Source organism: Rhincodon typus, chromosome 26 (assembly GCF_021869965.1).
Source record: "Rhincodon typus isolate 14 chromosome 26, sRhiTyp1.1, whole genome shotgun sequence".
In the NCBI taxonomy this organism is placed as follows: domain Eukaryota; kingdom Metazoa; phylum Chordata; class Chondrichthyes; order Orectolobiformes; family Rhincodontidae; genus Rhincodon; species Rhincodon typus.
The window spans coordinates 20,815,357-20,842,907 of record NC_063357.1 but is presented as its reverse complement, the minus strand read 5'-3'; the positions used below and the strand labels follow the sequence as shown (position 1 = coordinate 20,842,907).

The following is a 27,551-nucleotide window of genomic DNA, read 5'->3' as shown; positions in this document are numbered from 1 at the left end:
GCCAGAGTGCTGTGTGCAATGCTGGTCACCATTCTATGGAATATAATGTAGTGGAGCAGGTACAGAGGAGGTTCGTTAGGATGTTACCTGGGATGGAGCACTTTAGCTATGAAGAGAAGCTGGATAAGCTTGATAGAGGTGTATATGATTATGAAGGGCATCAATAAGATGATAGGAAACAGCTGTTCCACTTAGTTGAAAGGTCAGTAACAAGGGGGCACACTTTTAAAGTTAGATAGCAGGCAGCTTTGAGAGGATTTGATGAATTTCTTTTCATTCAGAGGATGATGGGAATCTGGAATGGGCTGCCTAGAAGAAAGCTAAGGCAGGAAAACTGTCAACACTTAAAAAAAAAAACTTAGAAGAGCACTTGAAATGTCATAATATTCAAGGCTATGTGCATAGTTCTAGAAAGTGGGACTAGCGTAGTTCTGGTGGTACACACTCAATGGGTCAGAAGGTCTTGTATGTATAGGGTATGATTCTGTGCTAACTGATACCATGCACAAAAATGGGATCACATTACAGAAAGCGTATTATAATCTTTTTTTGCTGCTCTAGCGGTCTTGGTGTAAGCGGCAGGGAAGATAAGTAATGTAATTTCTCTACAGGGGATAGAGAAACTTGATTTATTTTTGGTTTTATTCAGAATTCATCTGTGGCACCCACAGTGTCACGTGGACGCAGTCAAGAGCACCCACACCAAGGGTATTTCTAGAATACTGGTGAAGCTATAACGTTCACTCTGCCTAAAAGACATAATTCTATGTATTGAGTTCTGCTCAAACAGATAGCCTCAGGGAGTACTGCATTAAATCAGCGGCTGGCAAACTGCAAATATTGAAGTTCACCATCATTTCCTGTGCAGGTGCCACCCTCAGTTTGCATTGTAACAGCAGATGTGGCTGCAACTGGCAGATTCAAAAAAGACCTCCTTTGTGAAGAAGCTACATCTGATACACTGTGCTCAATGAGAATCAGATAGGAAAAGTGCTCATTCCACACTCTGGTGGATATGGCCTCCCATTGAGAGCTCTTCTCCTCCAGTAGCTTGTTCTGCTCACTCCCCCTGATCAACGGGAATGCATATTGCTGTACCAATATCTGGGAGCAAGTGTATTTTTGCAGATTGATCCTAGAAGTCAAGACAAAAGTCCCCACCTACAAACCACACCACTCACTATAGACTTCAACAATTTTGAACAGCTCTAGAAATCCTTCTACATTTGAAGCGAGACAGCAAAAAAAAAAAATCAGAAAGCAGTTAACCTGAAAGTGATTGTTGATGCCTTTGAAAGAATGATCTACCTGTTAAGATAGGAAACTTGCTGGAGTGTTGAGCATCAAAGCAATGAATTAATATGTCTGCTCTGCACACTTCTGCAGATGCTCACTGTATACATAATTATACTCTCATACAAACGATGGTTGGTAGAGTTGGCATCAGGATTCCATTTGAGGCAAACAGTATCCATAGGACCAAACAACCAGGTTGCTACGGAGTCACTGTTTGCAACCTGAGATGTAAACGGTCAGGAAACAAACTGGACCACGGGGTAAAACAAATAAAAGTGCAGCAACCTTACATCTATGCTACATCGATGTATCTGTAATAATTGCGTTTTTAATAAATTTGATTTTGATTGGGGTCTCTATCAGGTATAATATTGTTCCCTGTTATGGGAAAAATAGAGAATGGGTCTTCAGAATTTGTCTTTGGTGCGAGCCAGTGTTTTCACCTCAAGCAGCATCTGCAACAGAACGACACTGAGAGCTGCTGATCCTACTTGCCTCTAATAATGTACCAAAATTAACTTCTCTATTAAAAGTGTTGCTTTGTCCTGCAGTGAAGTTCTAAACAAAATGTATAATTTAACTGCAAATATATTTTTGAGCACCTGAAAGAAAACCCAGGGTGTGATTCAGTCCTGATAAAGCAACTTGCCTGCCTCCACTGATGTCCAATTCACACGATGGCTTGAAAAATGCCGTCAATCTAGAAGTCTCTGAGGTTAATGTTTTACTTTAAGAATATTAAGCGGCAGCTCTTGCCATACAAAAAACATCCTTTAGGATATGCAAATTGGGGAGCAGTTATAACAGTAGAACAATATCTATTGGAGGGAGTATGTTCAATTGGCTGAATAATTTTTTAAAAAGTTCATTAATATCTCTGTTTTTAGTTAACTATTAGCAATTTAGGGCCACTGTTTATTATTATTCTGTCATTGGTAAATTACATTTGTGTTGTCAAGAGTGATTGCAATGCAACCAAGCAGCATTCAAACATTACTCCAATTAATGTCACTTAAGAATTTTATGAAATGCTTTACAGAAATATGTTTATTGCAAATCAATGGATCACTGTCATGGTCATGCCTTTCTCTGAGATTACTGAGATTCAGAGATTACTGAACACAATATTGGCATGCAATAACTCACATTTGTTTGCCATACTCTCCAGGTAATTCTTAGAGATCTTCTAATCAGTTATTGGACCTTCAGAGGAAGATAACTGGAAGTCCTACTTCCATGGCATGAACAAGTTGTCTACCAAATGTACCACTCAGGAGAAAGCCTTAATTTTTGACTACTACCACCATGAAAACAAAAATTGTAGAAGTGTCAACCTTTAACTGCAATACGTATTCCATGTAAATGCAATGATGTTACAGATGTTCAATGTTCAAAGTCACATTACAAACATTATTTTAGCAGCTAATGTAATACCTGGAGTGTGTACCAAAAAGGAAGTTGAAGTTTTAATGTTTCTTCATAACATTAACACTGTTGATTTTCTGGCCTCTACATCTCTCACTTCATGTGCCTTGTTACTATCTCACTTTATCATTTCCCTAACTGGACCTTCATCCCAATGGCCACTCTACAGCACTGACAGCTCAGTCACCCATCCCTGGTGTTAGCCCTATTTCACCAACAATCAATAAATGAACTGCCTGTCTCTGGTACTAGCCTTGTGGTAGCTAATACTGGTAGTTTGTCTGGCAATGTTTTGATGCAACAATCTCCTCCATTACCTCATCCCTCCTTCTCACCATTTCCTTCTCCAACTCAATGATCTTCCAAGATCTCGACATTCCTCACATTTTGGCTTCTTAACTCATCCTCAATTCTGTACCCTTCACCATTGGTGGTCATGCCTTGAGCTGCCCAGGTTCTAAATTTTCCCCTCCCTAAACCTATTAACTCTCTCATCTCCATTAACTATCTCTTTGGAACCTAACTCATTGCAAGTCTGATTGGATTAGATGTACAGTCAAGCTTCATCTTTTCCCCGGAGTGTAGGAGGCTGAGGGGTGACCTTTTGGATGTTGGTGAAATCATGAGAGGTATAGATAGGGTGAATAGCCAAGGTGTTTTCCACAGGGTAGGGGAGTCCAAAACTAGAGGGCATAGGTTTAAGGTGAGAGGGGAAAGATTTAAAAGGGACCTGAGGGACAACATTTTCCACAAAGAGGGTGGTGCATATATGGAACAAGCTGCCAGAGGAAGTGGTAGAGGCAGGTATGATTGCAACATTTAAAAGAGATTTGAACAGGAACATGAATATCAAAGATTTAGAGGGATATGAGCCAAACACAGGCAAATGCAACTAGCTCGGTTTAGGAATCCTGGTCGGCATGGACAAGTTGGACCTAAGGATCTGTTTCCATGCTGATTGACTCTATGACTGTCCTCTGAATCACACAGGAACATTAAAAATAAGTACTTTAAAAGACACTATAAAAGTTCAAGGTCTTGTCACTATCCACTTGTTTACTGTGACAATCTTGTTGCTATGTTCTACTATAGACAGCTACCTTGGCTTTCTGGTCACCTACCATCTCCATCTCACTTAAGACTTCTTCCTTTGTCATTCCCCCATCCAGCAGATTAAAGAATCAATCCAGCACCAGACTATATCCCCATTCCTCTCATATAGCAAATGACTGCTGGCCAAATGCCACTGCTACAACCCCATCACAGTTTCTCCACTAGCACCAAACCCACCACTCTTGCATCCTCCATAGATCACAACATTCCACTAGGAAAGAAAACTGGGTCGACTATAATGCTTCCCTCCACAATGGGGAGACCATCTGGCCACGGCCTCTCCTCCTTTCCTGAGAAAATCTTCCTGAACATCGCCCACCCTCTAACCTGCTCTCAATCCACCAATAATCATTCAAACTCCTTTGAGTCCTTTATCTTCTGCACATCTTCCTCCGATGCATCCTTCCTATTATTGTCTTTCGCTTAGACGCCTATCTAATTCCACTTCTCCAAATGCCATCCCTCATTTTCCACACTTTCTCCTTTCTCTCTCTTGCATCCTTGTCTTCTAACCTGTTCACCTTCTGTATCCTTCTCCCTTATCTCACCTAATAGATGCCTCACACTCCCATCATCACTAGTCCTCTTCCATTCCTGGTGTGTTCCAGTCTCTTTCCATCTTTCATCCACTCTCACCCTCTTAGAACAGAATCCTTACAGTGTGGAAGCAGGCCATTCAGCCATCCACACTGACCCTCTGAAGGGCATCCCATGCAGACACAACCCGCATGCCATCCTTCTAACCCTGCAATTCCCAAGGCTAATGCACCTAGCCTGCACATCCCTGGACAGTATAGGCAATTTAGCATGGCCAATCCACCTAATCTGTACATCTCTGGACTGTGGGAGGTAATCAGAGCACCTGGAGAAAATTCACGCAGACACGGGGAGAACGTGCAAAGTTCACACAGACAGTTGCCCGAGGGTGGAATCTCAACCGGGTCCCTAGTGCCGTGAAGCAGTGGTGTTATCACTGAGCCACCGTGCTGCCCCCTCATATTTGCATTATTTGCCCAACCTTCCCTCATTCCCCCGATGATCTGTTATCAGTATCTGTTATCAGCCTTACTTCCTGCTCAACTCCAAATGCAATACAATGAAAATGTACTAGTTAATCTGAAAATATTAAATGCAACATTACAAGCATCACAAATATCATTGTTCTACATCACCCAGTAAAATCAGAATGGTCTTCACACCTTGCTGCTTAAATCACATTTTTAACGTCAAAATTAGCATTGGAAAAATAACATAGGTAAAACTTAGTACACACAAATCTATTTAGTAGTGGGTATGGGAAAAATATTGATGTAATTCTTGAAAAAAACTAAAAGAAAACATTTTGAAAATAACAAAATCCCATTTAAGCAAATTATTACCAGCTAACGATCAGACTCATGAGCATAGCAGTCGTGTCCTAAATCTGGGCTAGAAGTTCAGGGTTCAGGTCCTACCTGTTCCAGACAAGTGCCTGAACAGGTTAATTCAAGATATCAATTGCCAGCTTCTTTTCCCACTCAATGTCAATCATTCTTCCACATTCACTGTATTTGAAAACTTCAGAAATGATATTTGCTTAAAGCAGAAGATAATAAAAAGTGATAGGAATCTCAAAATGAATTAATGGTCTTTCTTTTAATTGAGAAGACGTACTAAAATGGAGATTCTTCTATAATAGCATGGACACATCTTAGTCAGATATTTGTATAATTAACCTTCAGGGTTCAGACCAACTTCAGTGATTCCAGAGTCATAATCATGTCTGACAGTTCAATCTATTAATGAGGAAGGTGCTGCTATTTGAAGAAGGGCTGTGGTGTTCTCCCGTTGTCCTTCTCAACAATTATGCCTTAACCAACATCATAAAAACATATAATCTGGTCCATTATTTCACTGCTTTTTGTTGGACCTTGCCTTGCCCAAATTAGAGGTTTTTTTTATACATATTACAAACAGTGGCTGCAGTTTAAACGTAAATGATTAGAAATTGAAGCACTGTAGCTTCTTTAGAATGTGAATGAATGAAGCTATAAATTCTCTATTTCCTTCATGATATTTCCCTAAAGATCTCTATAGTCATTCCAACTTTAGAGCTAATTCAGTCTTGCATAAAATCAGATTGTTTCATATTTTTGGAAGGAGTCAAAATGCTTAGTAATAAGTCATAGAATAACAGAGTGTGTAGATGTTGACAGTTAAAATACCCAGAAATATTTAACTTATCCAAATTTCTACAAGGAATCAACTGCATCACTACAAACTGATGATACTCCATAAAAAAAAACAAGCCATCACTATCCAAAGGTGATTGATTTTTAAAATGTCGATTCTATTTAAATGATGAATTTTAATATATGTTCAGTAAAAGCACCTGATACGATTGTTGTATGTGATGTGAGAAGAATTTGACCAGCTAAATCGATTTCATCAGTGTTGTTTGTATATCTATAAGTCTTTATTGTCCCTATACAGCTTACCAGTAATAAATTCCCAAAATAAATACTTGGTAGTGTAGAACTTGAAAATTTCTAAAACGAAACCAGAAGTTGAAGCTAGGAACAAAAACAGAAGTGGGCCCGAAACGTTAACTCTGATTTTTCTTCACAGATGCTGCCAGACCTGCTGAGCTTTTCCAGCAACTTTGTTTTTGCTCCCGATTTACAGCATCCGCAGTTCTTTTGGTTTTTATTTAGAAGTTGAAACTGTTCGTTTTGGACTGATCAGAAATAGGATACAAGAAACAGACTAGAAAGAGACAGAGACAGAAACAAAAACAGAGAGACAGAGAGAGAGAGAGAGAGAGAGAGGAAAAGAGAGAGAGGAAAAGAGAGAGAGAGAGAGACAGACAGAGAAAGAGAGAGAGAGAGAAAGACAGAAAGGGACAGCCCATTTTACACAGAATTAGAAGAGGGTGCGGATAGGTTGCGCCATAATTAACATGGCGATGCAGCAAGAACAGTTAAACGTCAATCTGGATTCTCAGGCCAAGCAGAAAGATGCTGATTGGTCAAGGAACAATGAGGTTAATGGATAATAAATCCCAAGCAGTTGAAGCACTCTGCTCCAATTTAGGAAATGATTTGCTCTGGTAGGTGACCCTTTAGTTTATTAACAACCATACACGTCATAATGGCAGATTTCATTGGATTTTTCTTTTACTCTTTTGGGTGAATTTGCTGACTGCTGAAATATAAAAGGCCACTAACCTTTTAAATCCATTCTCATAGACCACACTTAGTTGAGAACTACAGCACGGATGACCTTCACGTCTGTGCCAGTCAAAAAACAACCTAAGTATTTTTATCCCATTGTCCAGCATTCGGCCCATAGCCTTGTATACTTTGGCATCACAATTGCAAATCTAAATATTTCTTAAATGTTATGAGGGTTTCTGCGTCTACCACCCTCACAGGTAGCGAGCTCCAGATTCCCACCACTCTCTGCACGAAAATTATTTTTTAGTCATACCTCATCTAAAACTCCTGCCTCTTACCTTAAATCCATGCTCTGGTCATTGATCCCTCCATCAAGGAGAAAAGTATCTTCCTGTCTACCCTATCTATTCTCCTCATTATTTTATACATCACAATCATGTCCCCTGTTAATCTCCTCTGCTGTGGAAAACAACCCCAGTCTGTCCAATTTTTCTTCATAACTGAAACCGTCCAGACTAGGCAACATCCTGGTAAATCCCCTCTGCATCCTTGCCAGTGCTATCACATCCCTCCTTGGTGTGGATTGCAGAGCTGCAGTTTAGTCCTCCATAGACTGCTTTATAGACAGCCCGAAGTGAAAACTGTCCATAAGTACAGAAAGCTATTCAAAACAATAAATAGTAATATTCACCCTTCCTAATATCACCACTGCTTGACGTTATCTTACACAGGTAACGTCCCCATATCCCAGTCTAGAACAGCATAGGAATACACACCATATACATAAGGATGTTTTTTTCTCCAATGTGGAAATGGGAAACTGAAACCATGAGTAATAAAAATGAATACCTAATGACAAATGCAATGTCTGGTGTAATTATAGTAATTATTCAGTTTTAGATATTCAATTGTTATAAAAATATAGTGAGCAGAAAGGAGATACTTTACTTTGTGGTAAGTATAACAGAATCAGAAATGTTCTTGTAACTCTACATGAAGGTAAAATTCTAACTGTGGTGCTGTCTAGTTATTATTCCAAAGACAGCAGCTGGAAACCCAGCATGCACCCTGGTATGGTGGCACAGTGATTAGCACTGCTGCCTCACAGCACTGGGAGCATGGGTTCGATTCCACTCTTGGGAGACTGTCTGCATGAAGTTTATATGTTTTTCCCTGTGTCTGTGTGGGTTATCCCTGGGTGCTCTCATTTTCTCGCACAGTCCAAAGATGTGTACGTTAGGCAGATTGGCCATAGCATCCAGCGGTTTGCAAGCTAGGTGGATTAGAAACAGTAAAATGTGGAATCACATGTATACAGGATAGTGAAAAAGGCATTTCATACACTTGCTTTTCTTGGTCAGTGCATTGAGTGTAGGAGATGGGAGGTCATGTTGCAGCTGTACAGGATATTGGTTAGGCCACTTTTGGAATATTGCATTCAATTTAGGTCTCCCTACCAGAGGAAAGCTGTTGTTAAACTTGATAGGGTTCAGAAAAGATCTACAAGAACGTTGACAGGGTTGGAGGGTATGAGCTATAGGTAGAGGCTGAATAGCCTGGGGCTATTTCCCCTGGAGTGTCAGAGGCTGAGGGTGACCTTATAAAAGTTTACAAAATCATGAGGAGCATGGATAATGTGAATAGCCAAGATCTATTCCCCAGGGTAAGGGAGTCCAAAACTAGAGGGCATAGGTTTAAGGTAAAAAGGGACCTAATGGGCAACATTTTCACGCAGAGAGTGCTGCATGTATGAAATGAGCTGTCAGAGGAAGTGGTGGAGGCTGGTACAATTACAACAAAGACATCTGGATGGGTATATGAATAGGAAGGGTTGAGAGGGATATGGGCCAAATAGGACTATATCAATTTAGGATATCGGGTCGGCATGGACGAGTTGGACAGAGTTGTTCATGCTGTACATCTCAAATATTATGACTCTCTAAATGCAGGATTACAGAGATAGAGTAGGGGAATGGATCTGGGTGGGATGCTCTTCAGAGGGGAGGTGTGGACATGATGGGCCGATTGGCATGCTTCCACACTGTAGGGGATTCTCTGATTCTGATTCTGATTCTAGAAGGTGACTAGAGAAAAAAAATGGCACTGACCTTTTGAGATCCTCCATTGCTTGTCTCTGATCTGAGGGAAACTGCGAAAATGCTCCAAGTCCTGTTTCTTCTGGCATTGGTAGAGGAGGAGGGTGGAGGTACTAGAACATGATTCTTGCTACATTCAGAGTCAATGTGAATGTTAGCAAGCTTCTGTTCCAGGCAATTTAAAAGGGAGGAAAATCCAACCTCAAGGGTTTCTGTGCTATCTCCTTTTGCGTTTCCCTACGAGTGAATGTTCCCTGGGTGCAATGGAAAAGTTCATCCTGTTTCTATTAGTTTTCTTTGATTCTTCTTTAATAAATGCCATTACATTTTCTCTGCACAGCAAGAGGGTCATGAACGAAATTATATTGAAATTGCATAATTTCTAAGTATATCTTGCTTTAGATACTAAACACTGTACATTTAAGATTCTTAATGCATTTTAACCCCACAGTTAAACTTAATCCTGTAATGCATTGTATTCTTATGTTTAGTTTTATATGTCTCTCTCAGAAAATAGCAAGAATGGCTTACTGCTGAGCCAAAAAGCACGTCCCGGTTTCAGAGAACCCACTTGCTTCAGTGCAACATCCTTCAGAGTACATACCATAGAACTGGGTATATGCTATAGCGGTACTGCCTTCGACTACAGATGCTAAAGATATTTTTGCTTTCCAAGGCAATCAGTGCAGAAGGGCTCAGAACTGCATGCTTGCCCAGATGTGACGTAACATCACCGTCACATAACCAATTCTGTCTCACAGTCTGACCCGGTATTAAGCTCCAGTGATCTATCCATACATGAAACAGGAGGCTCAATGACAGCTTTGAATCACTTCCTGCTTACTTTCTTTAAGCACTGAGTGGAAGTCAACTAGCAATAATCCTCAACTATTCTGGTCTCATTTTAGTAATGTGTAATGCTCTGACTGATATTAATGACCTACGTTAATACAGTCAGCATTGCAGTCATCACAACTGTTGTTTTGTGCTTCATGCCCAGGCTTCAAAACAGACAACTCAGTTAGCACTCCAACATAGAGTCTGTTATGTCTCATAGTTAGCATGCAGCAGAGAAATAGTTGTGATACCATCACTGTATCACATCATATGACCTCCACGTAGAAAGGTCTCAGATTCCATCTTCGCTAGGGCCATTTAAAGCATTACATGTTGATTGAAGTCTGCCACTGTACAAATAGTTTAAGATTAGTCCAGAAACTGATTGTCATTTTTGCATATACCAGGGGTTGCAACAAACGTCTGCTGAATCTTTTATCCATGCTTTTGTTATGGGAGCTAACATAAGCATTGCTGCATCAGATACATACACCTCACCATGGTGGTGGCAGAACAGAGGAGACACAGTATGTTTTATCTTTCTGGGAATGTGGGGTAGAGATCATTTACTTTCCATTCCTAGTTGCCCTGAAGGTTCTGTGGAATTCTTCATAGTTCACACAATCTCTATTGTGTGGAAACAGGTCATTTGGCCTGATGAGTTCATACCATCCCACCCAGAAGCACCCACTACCCTATTCCTGTAACCCTACTTGTCCCACGGCTAATCCATCTCACCTGCACTTCCCGGGACACTATGGGCAATTTAGCATGGCCAATCCACAGAACCTGCATATCTTTGGACTATGGGAGGAAACCAGAGCACCTGGAGAAAACCCATTCAGACATGGAGAGAATGTGTAAACTCCACGCAGACAGACAGTTGCTCAAGGGTGGAATCGAACCCAGGTCCCTGGCATTGTGAAGCAGCACTGCTAAACACCGAGCCACCTTGCCGCTTCAAGAAATTCTTCATGAAGTTATGTGCAAAAGTATATCCACTGTGCTGTTAGGTCAGGATCACCAGAATTTTGACCAAACAACTGATCATGATAGTACTTTGTTTCTAAATCAAGCCTCTTTAACTCCATAAAACTTCTGTCAACTAGCAACCTGGAGCTCTACCCTACTGTGCTCAAGCTTCATCAAAGTTTTGTACTTCACCTTGTGGCAACTCATCCTGATCACTAAGTAATGGTCTCAAGATGTGTTCACATATGGACTGCGAATTCCTGGAAATGTAGATGATGATGATTGTGCTGTTGGGATGGGAAACACAACAAGGGAGAAACAAAACCACTCAAATCTCCATATTCTGATAAGGCAGCAGATGGAACATTATTAACACTCGAACACTTCCATCATTTGGGTTTTGTTCTTTCATTAAATGAAGTACAGCTCATTAGTACACAGTCTGTGGGAATGGACACAGACTAATCACAGGAAGCAGTGTTGAATATATGCTACATATCAGATAGCTTGAGCAATCCTACAATAATTGGAGGGCCCACATTGTCCAAAGCTTCTCCTGAAATGGTCCAGCTCATGCATTAATTCCCCACTTACTGTTTAATTGAGATTTGATTCTACCATAACAGCACTAGGAACCAACAAGGGAAGCTGGTATGCTACTTTATATAACGTATATTCACATTTTGACTGTGCAAGAGTCAAATTAATTTCACCCATACCTTTAACAAAGTTCACGAAAAAGGAACACCACTGGACATCCACCGCCATATTGGTAAACTGATGTAGCTTTTTAAAAATTTATTCTAGGGATGTGGGTAAGACCAGCAAGACTCAGTTTAGAGCATAGAATGGTACAGCACAGGAATGGGCCCTTCAGCCCACAATGCTCTGCCGAACATTTCGCCAAATTAAACTAAGCTAAGGTGCCCATCTACAGTTGCTCCGGCTGAATGACTTATTAGGGCAGTTAAGGATCAACTTTGGAACTGTAGTCATACATTGGTCAGACTCTAACTGCTGATTTGTGAATCAGTTGTACACATAACTGTCACATTTAAATATAATGGCTTTTTATTTCCAAACCTTTAAAAACACACTGAATTCAAATTCACAAACCATCAGGAGAGGTTCTAAACGTGCGTACTCTGGATTATTAGTTTACACCTCTAGATTACTAGTCCAACAACAATGATATTATGCTCTGATTCAAATTTTAGAACACCCTTAGAACTTTCTCCCACATCGTTCTGTTGGCCATGTGCAGGTTAAAATGCCCAGTGACCTGCTGTGACTCCTTGGGTTCATTATAAACAATGGCACACCCCCTCACACCTTCCAAATGCAATGAATTTGCGCGTAAAAATCAGAAGTTTAGAAGCTTTGGTTTGTATCAAGAGTTCTTTACGCTTATTTACTTTTTCTTTTTTCATGAAGTTTGTACAGTGCACAACTGGACAGATGCAAGATTTTGTGTTCCAGCGAAGCTCAACGCAAGCTGGAAGAACAACACCTCACTTTCCGCTTGGGGACCCTGCAGCCCTCCGGACTCATATCAAGTTCAATAATTTTAGGGCCTAAATTCTCCCATGGGCCAGCCCCTTACGTCACAAACCAGGCCTTGTTACCCCATGGCCTACCATTACACCCCAGCTGTTATTAGTCACTTATAGTCCCCATAAACCACTATTCACCCTCCCAGCCTGATCATTATCAACTCTATCTGTCCAACTGCTCTTCTCTCTCTTTAGTCTCTATCCTATCATTTACTCCCTATTCCATCCCCGTCCCTTTTTTCTGCATATAAACTGACGTTTTCCCAGCCACCATCAGTTCTGAGGACCCGAAACGTTAACTCTGATTTTTTCTTCATAGATGTTGCCAGACCTGCTAAGATTTTGCAGCAACTTTGTTTTTGTTCCACAACATTTCTTAGTTAGATGCTTAAAAAAATGGGAGAGCCGAGTTATTAAGGAGGTGTCATGACTGTCGTGTTCTGTTTGTTTCTCTGTTTTGATTTTAAATTACACAGGTTTCAAAAAGCAAAATGATACATGCTAACTTGACTTGAGTTTGTTTTTATTTTATGGAAGATGGCAATCAACCTATTAATTGAAAAAGATAGCAGAAAACATACAACTAATGCTTAAATAGGTTTAATGCCTTGTAAAACAAAGTTTTATTTTACTTCACTAAGTAGCTCCTACTTGGGTCTCAAGTTAAAAAGAAGGTTAACGATACCAAAATGTGTTGTGTAAACAATCCACAATGTGGCCACCTAGATCATCTCTTTAACAGGAAAGCAAACATATAGTATGTGAGCATGCAACTGTGAATAACAAGGTTTAGTGGACCATTTCCAAGTTTCAAGGTTGAGATATTTAATGGCCTCAATACATTAAGCTTTTCAACTTCAGTCAACAAAGGTCAAATGATTTCAGATCATGCTATGTATATTTTAAAAAGTGTCATCGTATCAAGATTTTGAAAGTCAGAAATAAGTGGGGAGGGAAGGCTGACTGCCCTGGACATCAGGGCAGCAGTTAACCAAGCATGGCTTCAAAGAACTTTAGCAAAACTGAAGTTGAGTCAATGGGAATCCAGGAGAAACCTCTCTACTGTTTGGAGTCACACCATGTGCAAAGGAAGGTGATTGTGGTTGTTGAAAGTTGACCAGCTATTTGGCATCACTTCAGGAGTTCCTCAGGGTAGTGTCCTAGGCCCACTCATCTTTAGCTGCTTCATCAATGACCCTTCCTCCATCATAAGGTCAGAGGTGGGGATGTTTGCTGACGATTGCACAATATTCAACGCCATTCACAACTCCACAGATACTGAGGCAATCATAATCCAAATGTAGCGACAGTTGGATAACATTCAGGTTTGGGCTGATAGTGTGGCACAAATGTTACTTGCCCACATGCCCCAGGCAATGAACAAAGACAAGAAAAAAAATCAACTCATTGCTCCAAGACATTCAGTGGAATTACCATCGCTGAATTCCCCCACTGTCAACATCTCAGGGGTTACCATTGACCACAGTCTGAACTGAAGTAGCCATTAAAATACTGTTACAAAAGCAGGTCAGAGGCTAGGGGCTCTCCAGTAACTAACCTCCTAACTCCTCAAAGCCTTTCCACCATCTCCATTTCACATGTCAGGAGAGTTATGAAATATTTCCCCAATTGTCTGGATAAGTCTCAAGAAGTTCGACCACGATAAAGCAGCCCACTTGATATTCTAATACTTTCAACATTCATTCCCTCCACTGACGCACAATGGCAGCAAGTGTTTACTGTCTACATGACGCACTGCATCAACGCACAAAGGTCCTTACGACAGCAATGTTGAAGTACGAGGGCAACATATACATGAGAACACCACTCATGCAAGATCCCCTCCAAGCCACACACTGTCCTGACTTAGAAATATGTCACCGTTCCTTCACTGTCACTGGAATTCCCTCCCTATTGGCAATGTAGGTGCCCCTACACTGCACGGATTGCAGTGATGCAAGCTCGTCATCACCACCTCAAGGGTGTTTAAGGACGGGGAATAAATGCTGGCCTAGCCAGAAACACAAACACTCCATTAATGAATAAAACAAAAAGTAATTATCGATGTGGGAAAACCATCTATTGACAAGGAAAAACCCTGACAAGTTTCACTTTCCACAGTGTAGATTGTGCCTCTTTAAAGTTATGTAAATTCCTCGTTGCTGCACAGTGCTCAAATGTTGCCAGTTTTGAATCCTCTTGAACACATCAACCTTTGAATGGTACAGCTCAGAAGGAGGCTATTTTGCCTAGGTATTCAGCAATAGATCTTTTGAAGAGAATGCAAGCAGTCCCACATCCACATTCTTTTCCAGTCCTAGCCTACTGCATGCAGCTGTTTTGTATAATAAGTCTGCAAAGTCAATAGTTAATAAGATAGGGCTGTCTGCAAAGCGACTCATGTTCCCTATAGGCATCCTATATTTTATACTTAACTACTTATACATTGTGCAGCATCCTACCTTTGCACATTTTGAACTGATTGCCACCCAATGTACAACCTTTCTTTATTAACAGTTTACTGTTATGTCACACTTTCTCCACAATGAGAAAATCTCAGAGGCATCTCAGTTGAGATACAGGAAACAGAGCTGAGTAAAGGAATAGTGCACCTCACCACCATTCAAAATCTGACCACAGGCACGAGAAGCATTTATATACAAGTGACAAATAGGACTTTTTTTTTTTTTAAAACAGTTCGGTATTTAGCTATCAGATCCAAGGCAACACCTAACTACTCCAACCAAAAGTCTGATCCAAAAGTGGAATTTGAATGCATCAATTCTATTTCATATTCACACTCAGAACTCTTGACCCACATATAATAAATGCATAGGAGACATTCACTATCATTTAACTTATAAAAGGTCAACACTGAATATTAACAAACTATCGTCTAAAGACAGGAGCTCAAACATCTTAGACTTAGTGATAATGCATAAAATGTTTAACAGAGGAAGGAAATGGTATTAAATTTAGCTTATATTTTGCTATGACTTACAATTGGCTTGGCTTCCGCCACATTTTATTTATAAACAGAGGTGGAAGCAGAGGTATAAACTTTTTTGTTTGCAAAAGTAATTTTTTTTAATAAATCAATATAAATAATTTTATAATTATAATTTCATTGTGATGCACAGATTTTGTGATAGAAATAACTATTGAAACATTTCAGTGCTCAGTTCTGTCATTTTTTTGACTTACAATAAATTATTTTAAAGCACTGTAATGTTTGTTAACATTAATTTAAAACATATATAAATCAATAGAAGTACTAATCTAATGTCAGCGTTTTCAGCAAAGCTCCTTATACATTTATGCACATAGCTATGCAATGAATAGTGAAAAGTTAATTTATACAAGGAATATGTGAATTAGATATCAAGAACAATTGCGCGTAAAATAAATCTTCTTGGATATGCTTTTGTTATTTTAAAACATGTATTGATTGTAGACAGACTGTCAGAAATATTCCTTTTGTTAGCATATTAGCTAAACAACAGCTGCTTCAAGCTAGCTTTGGTCTACATGTAATGGAAAAGTAAAATATATGGGTTGCATTGATCACTGCCTATTATATTAAAAGATGCAGCTAGTATTTCATGTGGGAATGCTATCTCTTTTTATTTATAACTTGTATTGCTTTAGGCACATTTGCATTCACAGATTTATTGCTAAGCCACAAAAAGCTGCTATAATGACGAGCAGGTCAATAGCTGGTTCCTGAGTGATCTGATTGCCAAGCTTCAGGCCACACATTTTTATTGATCAACTAAACGAAATCACATTGTGTGGTTGCATTTGTGTTTTGTAATACATTCCATAGAATGCCAAACCCCCATCTCTCATACAAAAAAAAAACCCCATAAACCACAAGCATCCTGGGAGGCACACTTTCATTGCAAGTTGTTCTTTCCAATCAGATTTCCTGCAAAATAGATATAGAAATGAGTCCATTATCTCCCAATAGAAACATGTTAGATCATCAAGAGCTGTGAATAACAGGGCTGTTTTCTCTGGGCAGTCAAGACCCATGATCAAGCCAGGATCTTAGGACATTATCTCATTCACTAAAGCAGGCCAATTTTTTACGTTTTTGAACATAAAGCATCCTGAATAGCACTAACCAAAATTTTACATGTGTTATTCCTCAGTAAGCTGATGTGATTTAACATTTAAACTTCTTGTGATGCCGAACAATCACCAGTATATGCATATTGTTAATATGAATTTCATGACAGTGGATAATTGTTGACATCTATCATGATGTTCACTGCTATATAAATGAAAAGAAACAACAATAAAATGAAACTATTCCAAGAGCCTTTTACATGACATATATGATTAAAAAAATGGGCATTGAGTGTAACTTCAAAGCAACACTCTTCAGATGACAATAATATGAAGTATTCAATGAGATTACTGTCATGCCATCAGTCCTGTATAGCCAGTGAACTGACTATTTTTGATACTATTATTTTTAAGTTATTTTCTCCTTCTTTTAAATCCACCAACCTAACACCTTATGCTGTTTCTTATCTGAAGAGACAAGGAGACACATGCTATGGGCCTCTGCCAATATTGCTCTGTAGCCCATTTTCTGAGAGCTACAGCAGAATGGACAGGGGTGACAGCCACTGATTTCTCTTCGCTTCCTCTGGGAAGCACTTTCCCCCTTCATCGCTATCTTCTTCACAGGACTGACTAAGATCCGGAGCTGTCAGTGCAGAGGTCATAGCTATGAGCTCACATTCCATCACCTAGTTATTTTATATTTCTCTTTGCTCTGCTGGTATTAATCTTTAGTTCAATCTCTCGTATCTATCTGCCCCTTTAAAACAGCAGCTCTACATGAAATGGACAGCATAGCAATTTTAAACAAAACTCTAAGTTACAATGTATGAACAAGGACAAAAAGAAATAGTTTATGATTGTAAATGTGTGCAAACAATCAAAGAAATTTTAATTAATGAGAACTTCATGATGTGACATATGGCTTTTATTATCACAAATTGATATTGAGAAATAAATTAATCATAACCGAGTCATTTGATCAAAAAGTAAAACATTTTGAAAAGAAGGATTGATTAACCCTAAGATAGCACCAAGCTAATAGAAAATGTCTAAAATGTTGCTCTCAAGCCTCATGTGGATCCAAAAATAAGAGGGTCAGAAGTGAAAAGGTTGAAATCAAGTGTGTAGTTGGGCAGTCCAATTATATTTAACATTGATTAATGAAATCAAAACCGTGGGCCATAAGTATGCACTGAACTGAAATTGATTAGCACAGGAAGCACTTTCTTTTCCAAAGACAAAGGCCTGAGAATAATAGTCACTTCCTTGTTCAGCCACTGTGATGAAGCTAACAAAATGAATAAGACAATGTTAAGATGCAAGGCTAATCTTTCCTCCCCACCCCCCCAAGATTTCCCTGTAACAGAATCCATGCCCGCATTGAGGACACATCAGGAAATCAAAGTTAAATCTTCCAACGCGAGTTTGTAGCAACTGAATACAGTAATATAGCGGTTGTATAGTGAACTAGTAATCCACAGATCTAAACCAATAATCTACTGAAACTAAGTTATCACTTAGACTATTTGAGTATTTTTAATTTGGTAAAAACAGCAAAGGGGTTGAAACTGGTGAAAATGACCGCAAAGTTTATTGTAAAAATGCAACTGGTTCACTAATGTGCTTCAGTGAAGCAGACCTGCCCTCCTTATGTGATCTGGCCAAGGTACACGTCTGCACTTTCACAGCAATGTGGCCGACTCTTAAAACATCTTTCTAAGTGGCCTAGTTATTCACTAGATCATACCAAATTAGTTTCATTGGTTTAAGCAGGTTGGCCCATTACCACCTCTCAGGCAATTTGGGATGAACAAAATGCCAACCTTACCAGTGAGCTCCTATCCAGAGACTGAATTGTTAGAAGTCATGTAAGATGCTTCACTAAGGCAAGGACTTGGAAAATCTTCTATCTTGAATTGAACAGTTAGGATTCCAGGCTGCAGGGTGATATTCTAACACAGAACAAACTTAGCATTTATTCTCTAGATAGAATACTACTGATTGTTGTGATGAGAGATTTTAAGTACTGCAAGGATGAGCTTCAGTAGGATAAATTACCTTTTCTTATAATAGCTTTACACATGTTGTAATGAGACCACAGTATTGGTATCCACAAAACTCAAGATTAATTTTATGTTTGATTGAACTTGTAAGAATAAATCTGATTCAAACTTAAAAATACTCTAAATGTTGTACACTATTTTAAAATGCAATGCATTAAACTTGAACAGATCCCACTTGTAGTTCCACTCCCTCAATACAAAGTGGTATACGAGGCTAAAAGAGAGTCTTGCAACGAATAACAGTGTGGTTGATGGATTTAGTAAGCATTTCACCAACTGCTCAGTTTCATTTCCCTTTTGTCTTCCCCTCCACTTCTCTCCCATTTCTTCTCTGCCTTCAAACGGCACACATTGCAACTCATTGGAACATTCTCTGCATCCTCACATCACATCACCCTCCAAACTCTGCTTGTGTCCCAAGGGGCAACAAATTGACACAAAGATCCTGAGCCTTCCTTTGAAAATACACCAAGCTCTCCCCGACCTTCCCTTAGCGATCTCCTCTTGGGCATGTACCTATACACACCCTGATACTAGGCTACTCCTTGATTTCCTCTATTTTCACCCTCTCCTTCATGACCGTTCCTTCAGATAATGCCCACTGAATGTCTTCACTTATATTTCTCCAACTTGTCATCACCTTCCTGTCTGCATTCATAAATCTCCTTAAGATCTTTCACTTTGATATGTCTTTCCATCCTCAGTCTTTTGCCATTTTCTTTTCCCTCTCCTGTTTTGTAACCATTGTTTTCCCCTTACTCTGAAGTACTTTGCTCACTGGTGAACCCCTTAAACTACATCATAAAATAACAGGGTATTGCAACAGGCAGTGACTGTAGGTATGGTTTGAGCTGGGGTGGCAGAGGTAATAACTGTCAAATCTTTTTAAATATTCTTTCACAATAATGTAAATGATCACAATCAAAACTTGTGATATTGTTTAAGATATCTTACTGTGAAAGTGTTATTTAAAATATCTGTTGCTGCCAGTAGTGACCTAAGTCACATTAGCCCTCATTATTTAATCACCGCCCTTCCTTGTACTGTAACTAATTCAATACCTCAATACACCAAATTATACTCTTTATGGTGAAGTGATCCAGCATCTATATTGTATTACTATTTATGCCCTGTGGCACTAACCACAGACAAGTCACTCAGCAAATCATGAAACCTTTTTCTTCTGCCAAGTCTCGAGACCACTTATACAGCAACTGTCGCTAAGCTACTTCCATCAAAATTATTCTACGCAAAACTGCCATTTCTAATGTAGATGGGGATGAGATGATGTATTGTGACTATATTGGTTTAACTGACTACACAGCAGTGTTTATTCCACTAAGTTTTACATCCATAAAATTTTATACTGTCAACCAATAGCTGATGATCACACCTCCCTGATCAATCCCGCCCCACTGATTCTTTCAGTGATAATACAGCACACTGTCAATTAAATGAACTTTTCTTGTGCCTTAACCCTTTCAATTACTTTCTTTGCTTATTTATTTTGTGTTTCCAACCTATGTCAATGCATTCTCTACTTCATTCAATGAATTCCATGGGTTTACAATGGATTTAATCTCTGCAATTAAGCATACCCGTTCTGCTGAAAATTGCTACCTCATAGAATTCTGTTAGCACAAAGAGAAAATAAGTCTTAATTGTATCTTTTAAGATGCTCCCTAAAACCTACCTTGCTGACCTGTGGACACCTATCCTAATGCTCGTTTGGGTCAATTTTTGTCTAGCTATGATGCACTACTTTTGTGATATTACAGTTACTCCAAATACAATTTGTTGCTGTCAGCATGTAATTGTAATAACATAAACATATATATAAGTTGCAAATGCCTGAATGAGTTCCTATCAAGTCCTAAATAGTCTAGATCTGTAAGGATAGCAGTGGACTGAGAAGAATTCTAACACTGATGTAATAAATATTCAGTCCATTAACTAGAGGTAGCATTCAACTCACTTGGATAGCAGTGACCACAGCCCACATTTAAACTTCCACTGAAAACACACTATTTTGGAACAGTTCTCTTTCCAAATGATTTGCTCAGAATGGAATTTTGACAATTCAACAGTGGTTCCTGTGGCAAATATAACCTGTCGATCACAGCCTTAGCACACATCAAATACCTTCACTGTTGAGTTGCATGAGGAAATCTACTAACCACATGAAAAAAAACATTCTCAACGCAACAGTTGAGTCTGAATTTAAACCAATTGCTCCTGACACGGTTTTGGGTGGGAGGCGGTCATACTGAGGAAAAACATAGCGCTCATCCTAGTATTCAGGTACAAAATAAACAATATTACTGAAACACCTTGTGGAGTTTTTTGGGGGGGCAGAGGGGGGTAATCATTTCAACTCAGTCACTAATCTCTCCGCATTATTTACTTGAGCAGGGGTGCAGGCCACTAGTAATCACAGTCAGTGAGTGAGTGAGTTCGGTGCCAGTTGGTAGCACAGCTCCTGTTTGGAAACAGTTCAGTCGCAGGAAAGCGAACTTGTACAGCAGCTGTACGAATTGGACAAGTCCACATCCAGTCCTGAGCTACCTCCACCAATTCAGAGCGAAAACGGCAGCTTTTGTTTTGGACGGTAAGACAGATGAGGCTCACGCCGTGGGTGGCAAGTGATGTTTTTAGCCCGGAGGGATCCCAAAGTGACCCGGTTTCACGGGCTGCTGTTGCTGGGTTTTAGCGGCTCCTTCTCTGACGGATGCGTGATATTTCTCCATAAAGCGCTCGCAATGTGTCAACAATAAAAAAAATGGAAAGTAGCGAGAGCAGTTGGGAAGTTAAATCTTTATCTGCGCTTGTTTGACCCAGCTCCTCGATCTCCGTAAGCAGAGGGGAGGGAGGGTCTGTTGCCAATTGTTAACAATAATATTTGCAATTTGAAATTGCTAAACCGAATTTGGCCCTTAATCCCAGGGACTGTTTGAAAGGCACTTACCCAGATTCCGCTCTCAATCTCCACATTCATTTGAACTCGAATTCGAGCCTTACCACGGGACGAGATGTTTTTTTTGTTATAAAATAACAAATGCGTCACCCAGTGATAAGATAATGCGGCATCATTTTTTGTAAGAAAAAGGACGTTTTATTCTGCTCTCCCAACCACCTCCCCTCTAACCATCGCCTCCAGTTCCAGAGTTGAAGAAAAGCTGCCCCCTGCATGCTGAACGGTTCATTAAGTCAGTGGGGTTCTACCAAAGAATTCACGTATTAATCAGAGACGGGCTTTAGTGAGACAGTGGTAGTGTCCGTACCTCTAAGCCAGAAGGGTCCAAGCTCAAGTCCCACTTGTCCGGGAGATGTCTGAACAGGTTGTTTGTGAAATATTGTATAATTGAAAGAGGGATGGTCTGTACGCTACGTAAAACAGCTCCGTCTTATCTCCCTGTGTTAGAATTGCAATAGGAATCGAACAGGTTAACCCTTCATTCCCCATGTGCAACACAATTTCAGGTCAGTTTCACATGGCAACTTCCCCACCACCACATGCACACAAACCCTGATGTCCCAGGAATATCGGGCAGCTCTGAATACGGCATCATTCGCAAACATTTTGGAATGGAGAGAGACTGCTGCTTTCCAAACCTCAGGGACAGTGTGCTGCTCTGTACAGATATGGATAAAGTCACAGACCGTGCAGGGTTGGCGGTAGAGAACTAAACCTTTCACTCTGCCCAGGAGGTATCAATGACTGGTTTGAATCTGTCGGTGCAGGTGACTTTGTGTTCCCTGGGCGGCCAGCCTTAGTGTTGGGTGCCTCACGGTTCAGGGTTAAACTGCACTAAGACTGGAACCGCGCGTCCCCTGGTGTGCAGACCAGGAACTGTCCGTCGCACAGAGCACGGCTCCCCTCCGCTCACTCAGACCTTGCGCTAAGCGGCTGTCTCGCCGGCTTTTGGCACTTCTGAATTGATTTTGCATCCTCGGCATTGCTCGGCACGGGCTCTCCTGCAATAGCTGGCGAAGCCCGCATGCGGGCAGTCCCTGTGGGTGAGGGACGGACACCCAGACCCCAAAAGGGAAATCCTGCAGAATGAACTCACTTTGAACTAAAGGAACGATGTCAACTCACCTTCTTCCCCTCCCCCCCGGACGCTCTGCTCTCTGCTCCTTGTTGTGAATTCAGCAAAGATGTCCCCTAATACCACCCACACCCCCTTCCCTCCCTTAAAAAAACCCCTCAAACACAACCCTGGTTCCAGTCTTACCACAAGCTGTTCCTTTCAATGCTCAGTCCTAAGGACGGTCCCTAACTAGACTCGACTTTGTGATGCTGAAGCTACTGAATGCCCACTTCCCACTGTTTTCCTGCTTTTTTTCCCACTGTCTACCCTGAAGTTTTTAGTTTTAGGAATTGTGCTCTTCTGCACCGGCGCCCCCCCCCCCCCCCCCCCCCCACCCCGACCACTCACTGAGGTTTCCTCCGGGTCCTAAAACCCGGTCGTCTCCATTGTTATTAGACCCCAGCCGCATTTCTCCAGAAAAAAAGATGAACGTCACCTGGATCATTTCCTCTTCCTCGCGTCTTCTTATTTCATCCAAGCTTCACAATGATTTAAGAAATGCCTGCACAGTTTAATTTCGACTAGTTTTTTTTTTTTCTCACCGCCCAAACGATGCCCTGCATCGGGATGTGGTTTTAACGCGATAAACTTTGGGGTCAATTCTCAAAAACAAGAGTTGAGGAAATGGTTCACAGTAAATCCGCATTCATTTAGCATTTGGCGGAAACCAGCTTCCGAAATTTCAAATTGCACCGACTGCACAAACTGGGTAGTTTGTCCTTTAAGATTCCACCACATATTGTCCTCTTCGTAGGCAACATATGTGAGTAGTTAGATGCCTCGATATGCCTGTCCGAACTGCGCTGCGTTGCAAAACCCAAAACGACTTCAAAGCAGACAAAAAGTTAGATTCAATAATCTGTGTGTGTGCGCACTATTGGCATCTGCATCATTCAGTCCGCCTTATATATAGTGGAAATATTACAGGCCACCAAGGTATTTTGGATTGGAATTTGGTTCAGTGAGCAGGCTGTAGAGGAGGAAAAACATCGAGCAGAATGAGTTAAGGGATAGCTCAGCATTCTTTAGACGGTCTCTAGGACCCTGCGATCAGAGCTGGGATGCTACAATTTAAGCTTCCATGGAAAAGTTGAACACTTGCATGCATTAAGCCGGGATCTGTATCATTCATTATCGTGGTCCATAGGTGTGAGGCTGGAAAAGCACAACAGGTCAGACAGCATCCGAGGAGCAGGGAAAGTTAACGTTTCGGCCCTACCTGCTCCTCGGATGCTGTCTGACCTGCTGTACTTTTCCAGCCTCACACCTACAGACTCTGACTTCCAGCATCTGCAGTCCTTTTGGTCTCCTCTCATTTATTATCGTGCAGTGACAGCATTAATTAGCACAACGCAAGCCTAGGGTCTAGCCATCATCCTCGCCTAAGACTTTTCACTGAATGAGGACAGGCTCCTTCGCACCAGTGGCGAGAGGCATTCTCCTCACTGTTACAGACTAAGTAAACAACAATGTCAACTTGCATTGAAGGCAAAGAAGGCGCTGCACAGAGGCGAAATCAGACAGGGAGGAAGGGAAGACTGGGGGAACGTGAATTTGTTCCTTGGCAGTAGGCAAAACTGTCGCAATGAACCTCCCATCGCTTTAACACCCACACCATATTTTCTTTTCACGATGGCTTCAATTACAACTCGATGAGGATTGATCAAACGCTTGGTTCATAGCGGACGGTTTAAAGGAGAGTTTGATCGGGACTGGTCACTGATGGAGCCAGATCAAGTTTTTGTTGCATTTTCACCAGAAGGACTTTGGCTCACACCGAACATTTGCACACGAATGCACCAGCTTCCCTTTAACAATAATAAGGCTTAGTTTGGCTAATTGTCGTCGCCTGCTCAATACGACCGGACAACGAGAAATCTGCAAGCAGGAAGCATGTACTGCAAGGGCTCATTAAGAGTTTCACAGTATCTATCTGCATTACAGCCTAGTTGAACAATGTCCCAGATGAGAATGGTCTACAAGAACAAAGAATTTATTCAAATGATAGCGTTCCTTCAAACTCTTAAAAATAATCATATTTTATTTGAGAAAGGTTAAAATTTAAATTGTTGTATTTTCCAATTGAAAATAGATAAATCATGCCTATCTGTACATCAACATAAATCAGCAATGTTATTAGGCATTTAAAATGATGGAATGGAGCAAACTGCAAATTTGAATTTCAGGACTTGGGCAGGTCCAAGTAGTTTCTAATCTTTTTGGACCCCTTCACCTCCCATAATTATGCAAGTATCAATTCAGTTTGAAGTGGTGATCTCCAGACCAAAGGTTAATGATTATCATGCAGTCTCTTTAGGTTTATTGAGTGGCCATCCACAGTAGATTACCCGAAAACAAGTCAGCATGAATTATACAAGTTTTGCATAAGTGAGTGAAGTAAGCCAAAAAATGTCAAATCTAAAGGAGACACTCTTAAAACCACTTCATCAGTGAAAAAAGATGTACATTCTGTGGCACTTCAACCATTATCAGAGCAACAAAACATTGTGCCATGGTTGTAAATTATTCATTGTAAGAACTATTGTGTAATGAACATTTTGATGAAAAAAGAGAAAATTGCTTCTCAAAAGTCTTCACTTCTTATTCTCTTTGAAAGCTTAGTTTTATTGACAACGAACTGGAAAGATAAACAATTCATTTGCTGTGGCTATGCTTGTGTGTATCATCATAGCACAAATCAGCTATAAAATAGCAGCTTGAACTCATGAATAGATAGTCTGAAGGTAAAATAATATCACATGGAGCTACCGAGGCCGTCTACTCGACAGCAACTTGAAAAGGAAAACATTGTTTGTGATGAACAATAATAACTACCTGCTTCTTGACCACAAACAGATAAGTGAGTCGGACTAACACTGAATGAATGTGACTGGACGGATAATTTGGTTTCATCTAAACCAATTGCATATTACTGTATCACCTACCTTTTCTTTGCAATCTTTTGATCTTAACTATACAAAAATATGTCTTCTGTAACTCATGCTCTGAATATGTATATTTTATCCAATGGACACAAATTGCTGTGCTACATTCAGTATGATTAATAAACACCCTCCATGTTAGTACAGCACCGACACTTAGTTACATTTAATACAGACCTTGTTACTCACTTATAATACAACCACAAGAGTACCTCTATAATAAATCATCACTAGGATAATCAATGATCTTGAAGAAAATATTGAAGAATGCATTCTATGCCATATATTCAAATACACTCATAATGCCAGGTACAAAAATGCTACAGTCTTCTGAGGAAGGGTCACCAGACCCGAAACATTAACTCTGATTTTTTCTTCACAGATGCTGCCAGACCTGCTGAGCTTTTCCAGCAACTTCTGTTTTTGTTCCTACAGTCTGTCTTCTTGCTTATTCCTCATGATAGGCTAGTGAAGTGTGAAGTGAAATTATATTATTCCATACATCACTACTTGCTCAGTTTATTTCATTATACTGACTGCTATCCCTCTGTCCCACAAGTGCTGAATCCCACAGCTGCAAAGCATATTTATCATTGAATAAATTATTGATGCTTAATGAGTCTGTTGAGTAAGAGGGTACCGTCATTTTGATTGTGCTTTAGAACTGAAATAAAAGATCCCAAGCTCATTACAGCACTCCTACTTAATTAGTTCACCCATCCCTATTTAAGAACAAAACATATTGGAAATGTAAGTAAAATGTAAGTGGAATACAGTGTGTCATTTACTGTGGTTGGAGAGGACTTAAATCTGTTCTTCTAAAAATTGAATCATTATTTCCTATAGCTACAAAATGCTGTGGTTAATTACATCCTTGGATTTTGATAATGCAGGTAAATAGTTCTGTGTGATGTTTGTGCTTCTACATATAATTAGATTCTAGAAAAGCCTTCACTTCAGTGTTTTAATTTTGAACATGTAATAGTTTGTTTTTAAAGGAAGCATCTATCAAGAATGCTGTTAAGGACTGAGTTGTAGAGCAGTCATTAGAAGCATTTCAAGGTCCAACATCACTGTAGGGTCCATGAGGACTGGCTGAGAGCTCTGAGACTTGAGCATGAATATCCAATCTGACACTCCAGTTCTACCTAGAACTGAGGGAGAACTGCAATGTTGGGAGTGCTATCTTTCAGATAAAATTTTACTTTGATGTCCCATCTGCCCTCTCAGTTGGCTGAGGATTATCCCAATATATGGTGGCTCAGTGATGAGCACAGCTGCCTCACAGCTCCAGGGACCTGGATTGATTCCACCCTCAGGTGACTGTCTGTGTAGAGTTTGCACATTCTCCCTATGTCTGTGTGGGTTTCTACCAGGTGCTCCAGTTTCCTCCCGCAGTCCAAAGACGTGCAGATTGGGTGGATTGGCCATGCTAAATTACCCACAGTATTCAGGGATGTGTAAGTTAGATATGTTTGCCATGGGAAATACAGGGTTACAGGGATGAGGTAGGAGGGTGGGTCTGGGTGGGATGCTCTTCAGAAGGTCGTTGGGCCGAATGGCCTGTATTCACACTGTAGAGATTCTATGATTAATTTGAAGAAGAGCAGGGGAATTTTCTCTGGTACAAAAACAGAAGTTGCTGGAAATGTTCAGCAGGTCTGGCAGCATCTGAGGTGTTCTGAGGAAGGGTCACCGGACCTGAAACGTTAAATCTGATTTTTCCTTCACAGATGCTACCAGACCTGCTGAGCATTTCTAGCAACTTCTGTTTTTGTTCCTGATTTACAGCATCTGCAGTTCTTTCGGTTTTTATTTAGTATTTTCTCGAGTGTTCTGGTCAATACTTAACCCAGTATTACATTGCAACAATACACTAACTGGTCATTATAACATTACTGTTTCTGTTGAATCAGAGATAGTAGGAACTGCAG

At 40.3% G+C, this 27,551-nt stretch overlaps 1 protein-coding gene and 1 long non-coding RNA gene across 4 annotated transcripts in view; one reads left to right on the top strand and one right to left on the bottom strand.

Annotated features, from left to right (window-relative positions):
• Positions 1–22,943, bottom strand: part of wscd1a (WSC domain containing 1a) — a 122,636-nt gene extending 99,693 nt beyond the window's left edge. For all 3 annotated transcript variants that reach the window (XM_048612664.1, XM_020530875.2, XM_048612665.1), the window contains exons 1-2: positions 22,820–22,943; positions 21,866–21,996 (exon numbers count right to left, since the gene is read on the bottom strand). The gene's annotated coding sequence lies outside the window, so the exon portion shown is untranslated. The remainder of the gene's footprint in view (positions 1–21,865; positions 21,997–22,819) is intronic.
• LOC125486163 overlaps positions 21,043–27,551 on the top strand; it is a 19,689-nt gene continuing 13,180 nt past the window's right edge. The window contains exon 1 of the long non-coding RNA XR_007264852.1: positions 21,043–21,192. This is a non-coding gene — a long non-coding RNA (uncharacterized LOC125486163). The remainder of the gene's footprint in view (positions 21,193–27,551) is intronic.